The sequence below is a fragment of the Phascolarctos cinereus genome, unplaced genomic scaffold (genome assembly GCF_003287225.1).
Source record: "Phascolarctos cinereus isolate Bilbo 61053 unplaced genomic scaffold, phaCin_HiC Scaffold_726;HRSCAF=1367, whole genome shotgun sequence".
Lineage (NCBI taxonomy): Eukaryota > Metazoa > Chordata > Mammalia > Diprotodontia > Phascolarctidae > Phascolarctos > Phascolarctos cinereus.
Window position 1 is genome coordinate 337,962,356 of NW_027556098.1, and position 14,145 is coordinate 337,976,500.

General features: G+C 40.2%; 1 protein-coding gene and 1 pseudogene across 1 annotated transcript in view; one reads left to right on the top strand and one right to left on the bottom strand.

Moving 5' to 3' along the window:
* Positions 1-210: 210 nt before the first annotated feature.
* LOC110213434 (short transmembrane mitochondrial protein 1 pseudogene) lies at positions 211-358 on the bottom strand (annotated as a pseudogene).
* Positions 359-6,803: 6,445 nt separating this feature from the next.
* FNDC3A (fibronectin type III domain containing 3A) overlaps positions 6,804-14,145 on the top strand; it is a 212,585-nt gene continuing 205,243 nt past the window's right edge. The window contains 1 exon segment of the mRNA XM_020993811.2: positions 6,804-6,886. The gene's annotated coding sequence lies outside the window, so the exon portion shown is untranslated.

Sequence of the window (14,145 nt, forward strand, 5' to 3'; positions counted from 1 at the left end):
TTTAGCCATTCCTCACTTTATGGACATCTCTTTGATTTCCATTTCTTAGCCATATGGAGGTATTTTGGCTGAAAAGCAGTTCAGTGTATCTCAGGATAAGGAAGGTCACCCAATACTGGAGGTGAAAATAGGGGCTTTTGTTTTGAATGAGAAAGGAGATCCTCTCAAGGATATGATTAAAGCATCCAAAAGATATTATCACAGTTGGCACTAAGGGTTAGGGATTTCCTTCTTGACATCCACCACATTTTTTTTAATATCTGCAAGCTTTTTTAACCAAATTTGGAATTTCATAATTCTGAGCCAGATACTTCCCACCAACATTGCTGAGTGTGATTCTAAGGAAAAATTGGATCATGGTGATGACTGGTAGCAAAGGTGTAGAGGAATAATGTGGAAATAACCTACAAAAGTACTTGAAGATGTCTCTAATGCTAGTCTTGCAGAAAAGATGAAAAAATGTGGGCTAGGTGGCAGTACAATTAGATGCATTCCAAAATGCTTAAATGCTCACACAAAGGTTGACATTAATGGCTCCATATCAGTTTAGAAGGAGGTACCCCATGACACTTCAGGGATCTATGCTTGACATTTTTATCAATACCTTGGATAAAGGCATAGATGGCATCCTGATCAAATTTCCAGATGATGCAAAGCTAGGAGGGACACCAATCACATTTGATGATAGAATAAGGTACCCAAAAGATTTTGGCAGGCTTGGAAATTGGACCGAATATAGGATGATGAAATTTAAAAGTGATTAAAAGCAGTCTTACATTTGGGTATCACGTGGGGGAGATATCAGACTTTTTCTGTTTGTCCCCAGATAACAGGTAGCTTTCAAAGAGGAAAATCTAGGCTTGGGCTGAGGACAAATGCCTCAACAGTCAGAATCATTTAAAAGTGGAATGGGTTAGCTCAGAAAGTACTGCGTTCTCCCTTACTTGAAGCTTTTAACAAAGGCTGATTTCACCACTTGTTGGCTCTGTTATAGCAGGGACACCCTGACAATCTATGTCTCCTGTACAAGAAGCTCTTAGGAAAGTGAAGGGCAGCAGACTTAATGGGTCACTCAGTCAACAAATATTTAATTAAGCGCCTACTATGTGCCAGGCACTGTGTTAAGTACTGGGAATACAAATACAAACAGAAAGACAGTCCTTTACTTCAAGGAGCTAATGTTCTAACAAAGGAAAACTGAATAGTTACATATATGTGAGAGGAAGGTATCCCAGTGCACAGATATGGTACAGCAAGTATGGAGTGTTGCCTAGAGAGGAATGAGACATGGCTGGCCTGGGCATCCTTCTTAAATGGAGATTCTGGGAGGAACTTTTCAATCAGAGGGAGAGTTCAAAGTATCAAGGAAATACTGAGCTCTCCAAATTAAGTTTGCATCTGAAGATTTTGATTTCAGAGTAGTTATGATAGGTATTATTATCCCCAATTAACAGACAAAAATGGAGGCACAGAGAAGTTAAATTTGTTTACCTTTTCATTTTTTTTTAAATTTTTGATGTCCTTTGTCTTCATCTCACTTTACTTTTTAGTATTTTTAGTATTCTCCCCTCAATTCCCATCCCCACCCTCAATCTATTCTAACAAAGATTTTCAAAACAGAGGGGGAAAAAGCAATTTGACTAAATCAACCGTATGTTTACTTTGAAAATGCATATTCCTTTCTGGTCTGCTTGCTTGGTACAAACCTAGTTTAGCTGATCTTAGAAGTTTCCAGCCTGGGAGGAAATCAAAGCAAAAGAAGTATATTTATTCAATATACCACAGTTTAATCCCCTGTTCTTGTGAATCCAGGACCAAGTGACAAGCACTACTTGGAAGAAGAAAGCAGCTGAAAACAGAGACTGAAACAAAGCAGTGAGCATCAGAGGAAAGAGCAGTAGACAATAAAAGCATTGGTAGAAATCAAAAGTGGTTGCATTTGGAAATAGTGATGAGGATGAAGAATAGAAGCTCTTTTGACAGTGGAGAAGACACTATAATGTAGGGGCAAACAGTCCTATACACTTCAAATTCATTTTCATAATAATGACATCAATAAAGTTTAATTCAATCTACAAACATTTGTTAAATGTTGATTGTGTAGAGCACCATGCTAGGTAGGGTTGGGGAAGAAGCTTAGACATAGTAATAAAGAAAAAAACAACAAGAACACTGGATTTCAAGTCATAAGACCTGAATTTGATAACCTCTTCTGCCACTTACTACTTTTTGACCTTGGGAAAATCACTTTAATCTCTCTGGGGCTAGGCTTCCTTCTTCATCTAGAAAATGAGACAATTGAACCAGATGATTTCTAAGGTCCCTCCAAATTCTTAAATCCTATTATCTTTTAAGACATAGTCTCCACCTTCATGGAGTTTAGGGGCTAGTATAGAAACAAGACACAAACACAGAAACTGAAATATACAAAACATAAGCACATGAGAGTGGCCGTTTCAGAAGTGGGGATACGTGATCAATCAATCAAAAAGCGGGAGTATAAAATCCCATCTTCCCTGTAATATTCAATTGTTGGATTCTCCAAAACAATCAAACCACTGCCTTCATTCATTATCACCCAGTACTTGCCATTCTGCCCTCTCGTGCCATGATGCAAGCTTCCCTTCTGTGCCAAGTAGGGACTTCTCAGGGTGATTATGGGGCTATGCTGGTAAAATTCTTCCTGCCTCCCACTGTACGTCTAGCCTACTCCTCCCCTACTCCCACTACCTTGTGCCTGGACACGTACTTTTCAGTAAGCTCTGCACTTTACAAAGTGACTTTTTTTATTTTAGGTGGGATAGTTGCACATGATGAGTAAATATAGGATGTGGTCCTTCCTTATAGATCTTTCCCCCAAATGCATCCCTATTCCAGACTTCCCTGTTCCTGTTGGGAGCACCACCATGCTTTCAGCTAGCTAGGTTCACAACTTAGGTTTTATGCTTGACTCCTCCTCACTCTTACCTCACTTATTCAATCAGTGGCCAAATCTTAGCTATCCCCACATCTTTCTTATAGATTTCTTTTTCTTTACTCCCACAGCCACCACACTCATTCAAGCGCTTATCGTTTCTTGCCTATACTATTGCCACAGCCTTCTAATAATCTCTCTGCCTAAAGTCTCTTCCCCACTTCAATCTTTCCTCCACACAGTTACAAAAGGAATTTTCCTGAAGGGCAAGTCTGACCATGCCACTCTCCTACTCAGTAAACTCTAGGATAGTATATTATTGACTTTAGGATCATATATTATTTCATCTTAATCTCATAATTTTCAATTTTTCTTTTTTGTTTGAGTTTTATGATATGCAAAATCATTAAGATGGTAATATATATGCATAATCTATAAGTAAGTAAATATGCATAGATTGGTGGTATGTGCTCAATTTTTTTTCTTACTTCCAGAAGTATACGCTCAAAGAAATTTGGAGATCCTTTCATTAGAGATATTCTGAATAAATTGCTGTGTTAGGTCCAAGGAGAAAAGTTGTTCCCAAAAGCAGGGATGAGGGAAGGAAAAGTTCTTGGGAGTGAAATTTAAAGGATTTAGGTTTTAAAAGATAAGTAGGAATTCCACAGGCAAAGAGGGGGTTGGAGACATTCCAATCATAGGGAACAATCCATGTTCATAGAAAAAAAAAGCATGGAGATACAGGAAATGCAGTTGGCAAATAGGAGATCTTGAATAGTCCAATTAGATGGAAAGGTAGGGTGGCACCAGATTGAAAGCAAGGTAAAGGAGTTTGAAATTCTGGAGTCACCTTCATAATAATTTAAGCCAGTGGCATCAGACTCGAATAGAAAGAGATTCCTAGCCTCACAGTGATTTAGAAAACCACATATTAACATTATTTCTGTTGCATTATTGCGTTTTTGTTTACTTTGTTAAATGTTTCCCAATTACATTTTAATCTTGTTTGGGTCACCCTCAGGAGATCTGCAGAGCAAGATTAAATTTGACACTTCTGGTTTAAACAACAGGGAATGAATGTGAATTTCCTGGAGAGAGTATAGAGAGAAAAGAAAAGGTCAAATGCTGGTACTAAGTATAGTCTGTTTAATAAGGTAGGTGATTGTACAATCAATTTTAGATTTACACATAAAGTAATTAATATAAAAGATGCTTAAGGAGGTAAACTGGTTATCTCCATAATTTGATTATGTGGTACAGCTTCCCCAGTAATACCAGGTTAACTACATCGATTCAGCAAACATCTATTAAGTGCTTACTACATGCAAGGCACTAGAAATACAAAGATTTATAAGATCGGCTGGGTATCTTCAAGAAACTTAAAATCTAATGGGGGGGAGTGTTTTGGAGTTTCATTGCATTTTAGACTGCTGGATGCCTCCCAGTGCCTTACTACTTGTCATGGATAGGAAGGATGACAAAAAAAGGAGTGATTCCCATTCCTTGAAAAGGGCCCCTTCCCCACCCAGCTCCCTGGATGATGCTTCCCAGAGTAATAGCAAGAAGATGGTCATTTTGCCATACTATGCTGCTGCCGTCTTCAAGGTTGAAGATTAACAGAAACCTTCCATGTTTTCTATGGAATGGGTTCAGAGTGTTGGAATGTCTGGATTTTATAGATGCCATTTAGATGGTGCTAGAGACAGCTTGCAGGCCATAGTATGGAAATCAGACTTACTTTTATTATCTTTTCTAGAATTTAGTCAGCTAGGAAAACTGAGCAAAACACAGAGACTACATAGCTTAGGTTATGTTATAGATAGGAAGGACTCACTTTAAATAAATTTCTAATATTTTGTAAAGAACATCTCAACAATCACTGTTTGGTGATCATAATAACATCTGACTTACTATTATGCTGTGAAGTTTCATAAAGTCTTTAACATAAATTATCTTATTTGGGCCTCAGAGCAACCTAGTTTGGTAGATACCATTACTTCCATTTTTACAGATGGGGAAACTGAAGCTCAGAGAGGTAAAGTGATGCTCCATGGTCACAGAGCTTGATAAGAGTCAGATGAAAGATTTGAAATCTAAGTCTTTCAGACTCCAAATCCTATACTCTACTACCCCACTATGCCTCTTCGATAATAAGGATGGTTTCAAAACTCACCTTACTTGGTTGACTAGTCCAAATTAGCAAGTACATTATATGCAAAGCTCTTTACAAACTTAAAACGGTACAAAGACAGTTATTTGAATATTATTATCCTGGTCTGGTCTTGTCTGTCTCTTTTAAAGGTAGCTAGGATAGAGTACTGGGCCTGGAATCAGGAAGACCTGAGTTCCAGTCTCAGATGTCACTTAACCTCTATTTGACTTAGTTTCCTCAACTGTAAAATAGGGATACAAATAACACTTACCTTGCAGGGTTATAAAAGCACCAACTAGGTGCTATATAAATGCTTATTCCTTTCCTCTTATTTGTTAAATTAAGATAGAAATGAAGCTGGGATAGGTCACTGTTCTGCTATTGTTCTCTTACATTTAATGGCCTCTGTACTATTGCACAGGTTGATAAAATAACTGTTTCAGTAGTTGAATAAAAGTATTAGGAGGTAAGATCATCTTCTGTAAGTTCATAAAAATTATCCTTGGGACATTTCCAATAGTAGACAAGAATACTGGGATGATATGTGCCTCATCCTGTTCCACTTTGACTTTGATTTCTTCTCTCTAATTTCTGAAAGCGTTTCCTTCCACTTAGCTTTGAAGATTGAATATGTGGCATGCCAACATCTGTTAAAAACCTTGTTTTTAAGTTTTTTGGATTGGTGTTATATCCAGGCAGTTGCAGAAAACAGTCCAGTCCGTAATAATGCTCAGGGTCCAGCAAAAGCTTATTGGTGGTATTCTCAAGGATACTTTCAGGGATAGATTTACAGAATGAGAATTGGTGGCCTGTGAGACAAAGACAAACAGCATGCTAACTACTGGGTCATCATACCTTGCTAGGCATCATACATAGTTATATGTTATATTATAAATTTATTATATATAATAAATATTATTCATATGTGATGTGTTGTATTTTTATATTGTTTAATATAATTACATGTGACATTAAATATATTTCTATATGTTAATACACAAATATATAACATAAATAAAATAAATTTATATCTTTAAAATAGATCCTATTGTATTATTATTATATAATATATATTTAGCATGGGTGCTAAACTTTTACAGCTATAATGATGCGTAAATTATATTTTTTTGAGTCTCATAATTATTTGGGAGTCGTTTTAAATGTCTCCAGACACATGCTTTACGTTGACGTTCTTTTTGAAGAAGAGCATTAAGTTGGGTTACCTCACCGGAGGTAAATACCCTTAAATAAGTCAGCATTTGAGGAGCAGCACTTGTAAGAACCCCGACCTCCACCTCCGAAGGGAGGTGCTGAGGGAGATACGTGACCCGGTCCAGAGATTAAGTTCGAAAGTTCGGGTAGACTCGGTTTCGAGCCCGGCTTCAAGTTCCTTCGAGAAGAACCGCCCCCTTTCTGGGGTGGGCGGGAGGAGTCCGGAGGAGGGTTTGAGAACCAACTGAAGGGGGCAGTGGGCGGAGCTCCGCGCAAGCGCACTCCGCGCCCCGGCTCCCGGCTCCTCCCCCTGTGGGCCGTAGTAAGCATGGCGGCAGCGGCGTTTGTAGTCCCCACTGTGAAACAGAAAGAGGGAGCCACCGGGAGACTGGGCGAAGAACGAGGTTGAGTCGCGGCGCCGTCACTGCGGGGACACCACTCCCACAGCAGTCACAGCGCCACCGCCAGCAGCCCCCTTCGCTGCCAGGGCCAGGGAAGGAAGACGGGGCGGGGGAGGGGGAGGAGGAGGAGGAGGAGGCGCCGCGGGACGACGAGGCGGCGAGACGGAGCCGGGGGAGCCGCTGCGGGAGCGCGGCGCAGCTGAGGAGGTGAGAGCCCCTGAGGCCTCCCGGGGCCGCGAGGATGGGGACCCGCTGAGGGAGGGCGCTGGGGATGGCGGGGAGGCAGGCAGGGAGGGGAGTGGGGCAAGGGGAGCCGCCGCCGGAGCCGGAGCGACCGCGGCGCGGAGACCGTTAGTCTGTCAGGGCCGGCAGTGCGGGGAGGGCTGGCCGTGAGGACCGTGGGGGTCTCCAGCGTGGCCCGACCCGGCTGGCGGGGTCCCGGGCGCCGCAGGTACTTGTCTGTCCTATACCTGCCACCCCGCGGCCACCCCGCCCCTGCGGGGGAGGAGAGCCGCAGCCCCTCCGGCTCCCCAAGCCCCTGCGCACCCCCGGCCTTCCGGCGCATCCGAGACCCTCCTCATTCGTGATCGCCCGGCGCCCGCCCATCACCCACCGTCTGGCTTTGGAAACTTGGCAGCGGCTGAAGTTGGAAGCTTTTCCTGAAGAGGATTCTCCGCCCCCTCCCCCGCCCTCGCCCCCGCCCCCTTCTTCTTGGGTTTAAAACCTTGAAAACCTGCCCTTCCGTGTTGGATCCGCGGCGGCGGCGGCGGCGGCCGCGGGCGGGGGGCGGGGGTGGAGTGGGCAGGAGTCTGCACTTGGGCGAGTGAACCACCTGTTCCACCCGGAGGTTGGCGTCCAGGGCGCAGCCTTCGGGTGACCAACCTGGATTTTTGAACTTTTGACACTACCAGAAAAGGACGTCATGTGTCACGTAAGGGAAAATTGACACATAATCGGGTCTTAAAACTCAAGAACGGCGGAGTGGCTGTCTGCTGCGTGTCCTAGGTGAGGATTCCCTGGGGCTTTGGAATTTGGGGAGGCGAAGGGAGGTGGGGGACGATGCAGTTGTAGGTCTTGGGGAATTAGCTGCTAAGATTTTTCTTCTGTGTGTCCTTATCGGTTCATTGGGGCTGATGCCAATCTCACAAGACTATTTACATCCCCATTTCGTATAGATCTCCTATATGTATTCGTTATGTAGTCTTAGGACAGAAATGCTCTTTTCAGTATGCTTATGCCTTAAAGACAGAACCAGTATAATGCATATTACAAGCAAAAATGAAATTTAGTAATGCTTTTTGGGCTTCTCCATTTTTACCATGATACATACTACTGCTAAGATCAGCACTAAACACCATATGTTTGGCAGAAACGAATTGCTTTTTGTGGCTATGCTCTTGTGTTTTGGTAAATGTTTATTTGAAATTTTTCCTGTTTTTTGATAAATATATGCATCATGTTATTGTTACCACAAGTTTTAGCCTTTCATTAGGAGAGAATCTGTTTTTTGGAATAGATTACTCATGTCAGTGAAGAAGTAAATGCGCCAGAGAGCAATTGGCTTCTACTCTTTCCCTATTTATTGCATTGAATTAATTTTTCTTTAAGAATGAATTTTTTGATAAATATATGCTTAGTGTCATTGTTACCTCAAGTTTTAACCATTCGTTAGGAGAGAGTATATTCTTTTTTTAGAATAGATTACTTATGTCCATGAAGAAATAAATTCCCCAGAGAGAAATTGTCTTTTACTCTTTCCCTGTTTATTGCCATTGAGCTTTTTTCTTTAAAAATGAAAATCTAACATGTGCATGAGGACAGATGCTAGGCCTGAAAGAAATTGGACGATGACTGGGAAGGATTTTAATAACTAATGTAGCCCGTGTTACTGGACCTTTTTTAGGCCACTAATGTTTGTTACAGAGACAAATGAGAAAAGAAAGGATGATTTACAGAGTTTTTTCCCCATTCTGTTAAATTAACTTTTGAACATGTTTTCATGATACTACAAATAATAGCATTTTCCCCACAAAATTTTACCACATTTTTTTCACATAAGCAGTTCTGTTTTCCACTTGAAGATTATGTGTGACAGTATTGATGTCAGCTCAGATTGATTTCATCTTGGTCACCTGTATATTTGTGTGTTGCCTGTCTGTGTCCCTTTTTCTTCCCCCAAAATGAATTGAGTGCCCGTGTGTATAAACTCATTTTAACAGCATACATATTAGGTAATTTGCTTTCCTAATAATCAGATACTTTCCCAAGATAAGTATAATACAGTTGTTATTGTTATTTAGAATTAACCATTTCACTGCTCAGATTCTGTTTTGTGATTAATCGAAAGCTTGATTGTACTTTCATAATTGTCTCAGGGAATTAGTAATAAAATTTTAGAGCTAAATAGACATCTAATTCAACTCATTTTCTATAAAATGAAGTCACTGAGACCCAGATTGAGTGACTTGGGTCTCGTTATTCCCACCCAGGGCTTTTTGCTTTAGTTTTGACTGTTTGACCTTTACATTTTAAGATGTAAGTGAAGAGAGTGGTCATCAATAAGGATCACCTACAGAAAAGCGTATTAAAGTATTGCATGGAGAAAAAAGGCCATGAGTAAGCAAGGGACCTAGAGAAAAGAGCTAAAATATAAGGCTTATTTTTTTACTTATGTGCATTCATTTTTGTTCTGGGTTACTTAAGTTCATTTAACTCATAATTTGACCATCTTTTGTTAATTTAGATTTCTGTCAGTTTAGACATTCGTACTTGTGTTTTTGTAATATTGGTTGTATGAATTACAGGTTTGTGTTCCTTGTGGTTTTTTTCCCTTGATTTCCTGACATTAAGTAAATGTCACTTGATGAGGTAACTACTCAAACAAGAGGGTTTAGGCATTATTTTTAAAGCAATCTTTCATCTCTCCCCCTTCCTCCAGAAAATGAACTTAACTTCAGATATGAAACATGGATGTATTCACTATTACATTTTATCAGACAGATTAAAAGATGTGGGTTGTTTTGTTGTGATTTTTTTTGTCTGAGAGAAGGGTGTTTGCTTTTTTTTTTTTCTGAAGCTTGTACAATAAAAATTCCAGAACAAAACACAAAATTGGAAGTCAGGAAACTGTTTCTTACTCTCTACTAATTATTTTTGTGCCTTAACTTTCTTTACTAGCACAAACAGAATATTGATTACATACATTATTGCACATTGTTCAGGGAGCAATACTGTACTTATGCGAAGTGTACTTTGTAGAAGGGAGATTGGGACCAGTTTGCCTAAAGGGGCTTATTTTATTATACGATAAATGTATAATGCTGCCTTTCTCAGAGAGAGACTCAGTTTTGATTGATCTTGGTTTGTATCTCTTGGTATATCAGTCTGTAGCTCCTCCAAGCACACATGAGTGTTTATTTCTCTCTTCCACATTGGCATCATGCCCTGTGGTCTGTTTCCTAGTCATTCTGTGTCTAGTCTTCTGCATGTGTAATCTCTCTCCCTTCTTTTCTTCTGCCAGTAGAGCGCTGTGGTCTCAGGAAGGCGACTTGCCTGTCTTTACAGAATCACAGAATTTCAGAGTTGGAAGGCTGTGCACTCTGACCAGTGCTTCATGAAGAACCCTCTGTATAACATACTTGACCGGCTATCATCTAACCTTTGCTTCAAGACCTCTTGTGAGGGAGAACTCACTACCCCTGAGTTTTCCCTTTTACAGAGGTTTTTTGCAACTTCCCATTGCTCCTAGTTCTGGGGCCAGACGTAACAAATCCAGTCATTATTCCATTTGGCAGCCCTTCAAGTACTTGAAGACAACTATCATACCCCACTTTAAGATTCTATCCTTTCCTTCAGCCATTCTTCATATAGCACAATCCCTAACCATTTCAACATTTGCCCTCCTTTTGGACATTTGCCAGCTTATCCCTCCTATTGGTCCCCAGAACTGAAAACAGTAGTTCAGGGCAGAGTACAGCGGGACCATAACTTCCTCACTTGTGGATTCTGTGCCTCTCCTGATGCAGTGTAAGGTGGCATTCACTTTCTTGGCTGCCATATCACATTATTAATTCATATTGAACTTGTATTCCATGAAAACAACCAGATTTTGTTTTTTTCTAAAATGCTGATACTAATCATGGCTCCCTCCAGGTTATAAAGTTAATTTTTTAAACTCAAGTATAAGACTTTGCATTTATGTAATTGTAAATTGAATCGTATTTAATTCTGCCCTGTGTTCTAGACTGCCAGAATATTCAAAGTATTCTGCAAGTTTGATGGAATAGGTTCCACTGAGAATCTTATTGGGCTGGAGGGGATATGGCAAAATGATGATAATTTTTTTCTGTGAATCCTCGCATCATAAACAAAATTTCAGTCCAGTAACATTTACTAAGGACCTACTGTGGACAAATATCTGTGTTAGTTGCCAAGGATACAAAAGCCGAAAAAAAATCCCCTTCTTTCCAGGAGCTTACAATATGGAGGGGAGAAAGGGGATTCATCGAATCATGGATATGAGGAAAGGAAGGAAAAGGGAATAAGTATTTCTATAGCATTGCCAGGCACTGTGCTAAGCGTTTTACAAATATTTTCTCATTTGATCCTCACAATGACCTTAGGAGATAGTTGCTATTATTGTTCCCATTTTATAGTTGAGGAAACTGAGGCAACCAGTGGTTAAGTGACTTGCACAGAGTCACATAATAATAATAGCTAACATTTATATAGCTCTCACCGTGTGCAAGGCAGTATGTTAAGCCATTTACAATTGTTATCTTATTTGAACCTCCTAACAGCTCTGGGAGGTAGGTGTTATTATTAACCTCATTTATAGATGAGAAAACTGAAGTAAACAGAGGTTAAGTGACCTGCCCAGGATCCTACAGCTAGTAAATATCAGAGGTCCGATTTAAACTCAAGCCTTCATGACTCCGGGCCCAGTGTTCTATCCACTGTGCTACCTAGCTGCTGCACATATCAAAGGCCACCTGATTTGGGAGGTGGGAGTGAGCGCTGACAACTAAAGGAATCAGGAAAGACTTCACTTGGAAAGTGATACATGAGCTGAGCTTTGAAGGAAGGTCAGGATTCTTAGGGGTAGCAAGTATAGTACAGTGCATTCCAGGGTTGGGGGCAACCTATGATGAAGCGTGGTGATAATGCCCCCAAATCATCACAAACCTGATTATAATCGGGATTGTATGTGTCTGTATAGCATAACATTAGTATGTTTGTCCACGTATGTAGTCATATATTAAGCACCTACTTACGTGCTACGTACTGTAAGCTTAATAAGGACAGGTTGGTTCTCTGCGGGTGCCCTTAACTGATGAATTTATACACTTGGGTTTGCTCTATGAGGCCATTTAATTTCACACCATTTTCTGGTTATAGACTAGACCTTCAGCTCCAGCCAGCCATCTCACAAATAATTGATGAAAGATTTTTTGCCACTTGTAGATTCTGCTAAGAAAACAAGTGGTAGAAAATAGTATATTCCTTGTTCTTAAGGAGCTTGTGAAGAAATAACTAGGGAACAATACAAAGGAGTATAAGCATTATACTATGAGATATGTTCTATAAGTAGTTCAGTCATTTGGAGGAGAGGGAGATTTAGTGAGGGACAGGGAATACTAGAGAGGTCAGAAGTATTATGGAGAACATGCATAAGATAAGATTTGTAGAGTATTTCAGATGAGTATAACATCATAAGAATAATGTACTGACAGTGTGAAATGCATTGGTTACTAATGATGAAGACTGAGTGGGTAGGTTTCTTCTTGACTGCAAAGCAAGATCAGGCAGAAGTTGTTGATGCCTCAGCACAAACCCATCCCTAACATTTTATGAAGAACTGTTTGAAAAGTACATTCAGTCAGTCAGTAAAAATTTGTGCAGTATGTGCTGGGCACTGTGCTAAGCATTGGAGATAGAAAGAAAAATAAAAGCTTTCAGTCTAATGGGAAAGGTAAGATATAATTATGTAGGGGCAGTGAGGTGGTGCAGTGGGTAGAGTGCCGGCCCTGGTGTCAGGAGGACCTGAGTTTGAATCTGGCCTCAGACAATTGAAACTTACTAGCTGTGTAACCCCTGGGCAAGTCTCTTAACCCCATTGCCTAGCAAAAGAAAAAGAAAAAGATATAATTGTGTACAAACAAATTACATATGTAGGATAAGTTGGAACTATATAGGGTAGTAAATACTATAATATAACCATTATAAATAGTATAATCTTCATGTGTGAAGGACAGCACATTTTACTTTTGTACTTGTTTATCATTGATATATATTATATCATTGATATAATTAGGTGGCACAATGGACAGGTGCTAGGCCTGGAGTCAAGAAGACCTGAATTCAAATCCAGGCCCAGACACTTACTAGCTGTGTGACCCTGGGCAAGTCACTTAACTTTGCCTCAGTTTCCTCATCTGTAAAGTGGGGGTGATAATAGTAGTGCTTAGCTCCCAAGGTTGTTGGGAGGATCAAATGAGATAACAGTTGCAAAACACTTAACGTAGTGCCTGGCACATAGTAAGCACTCTGTAAATTTTAACTCTTATTATTATATAATGTGTCTTAACAAATTTATTCAGTGTCATACCTGAAAGCCAAAATGGGGATTGTAGCTTGTAAAGCCAGTGTGTTATAAAACCAGCTGGAAGATGAGACACCTCTTACTATCCCCACAACATTACCCTACTTTCCACCAACCTTTTTTTCCCCTCTTAATAGTATTTTATCTTTTTCCAATTACATGTAAAGATAGTTTTCAATATTCACTTTTATAAGATTTTGAGTTCCATATTTTTCTCCCTCCATCCCTTCCCTCCCAAGACAGCAAGCAGTCTAATGTAGATTATACATGTACAATCATATTATATTTCCACATTAGTAATGTTGTGAAAGAAGAATCAGAACAAAAGGGAAAAACATAAGAAAAAAAAGTGAAAATAGTATGCTTCGATCTGCATTCAGACTCTGTAATTCTTTCTCTGGATGTGGTTAGCATTTTCCATCATGAGTCTTTTGGAATTGTCTTGTATCATTGTATTGCTGAGAGGAGCTAAATCTGCCATAGTTGATCATCGCACAATGTTGCTGTTGCTGCACACAGTGTTCTCCTGGTTCTGCTCACTTCATCCAGCATCAGTTCATGCAGGTCTTTCCAGGTTTTTCTGAAATATGCCTGCTCATCATTTCTTATAGAGCAGTAGTATTCCGTTACATTCATATACCACAACTTGTTTAGCCATTCCCCAAATGATGAGCATCCCCTCAATTTCCAGTTCTTTGCCACCACAAAAGGAGCTGCTATAAACATTTTTGTACATGTGGGTCCTTTTCCCTTTTTTATGATCTCTTTGGGGTGCAGACCTAGTATCCACCAGCCTTTTTGACTATGCGAGCTCCTAACCTTTTGAGCTGACCACAGCAGGAGTTACATAGGTACTCTTGAGGAA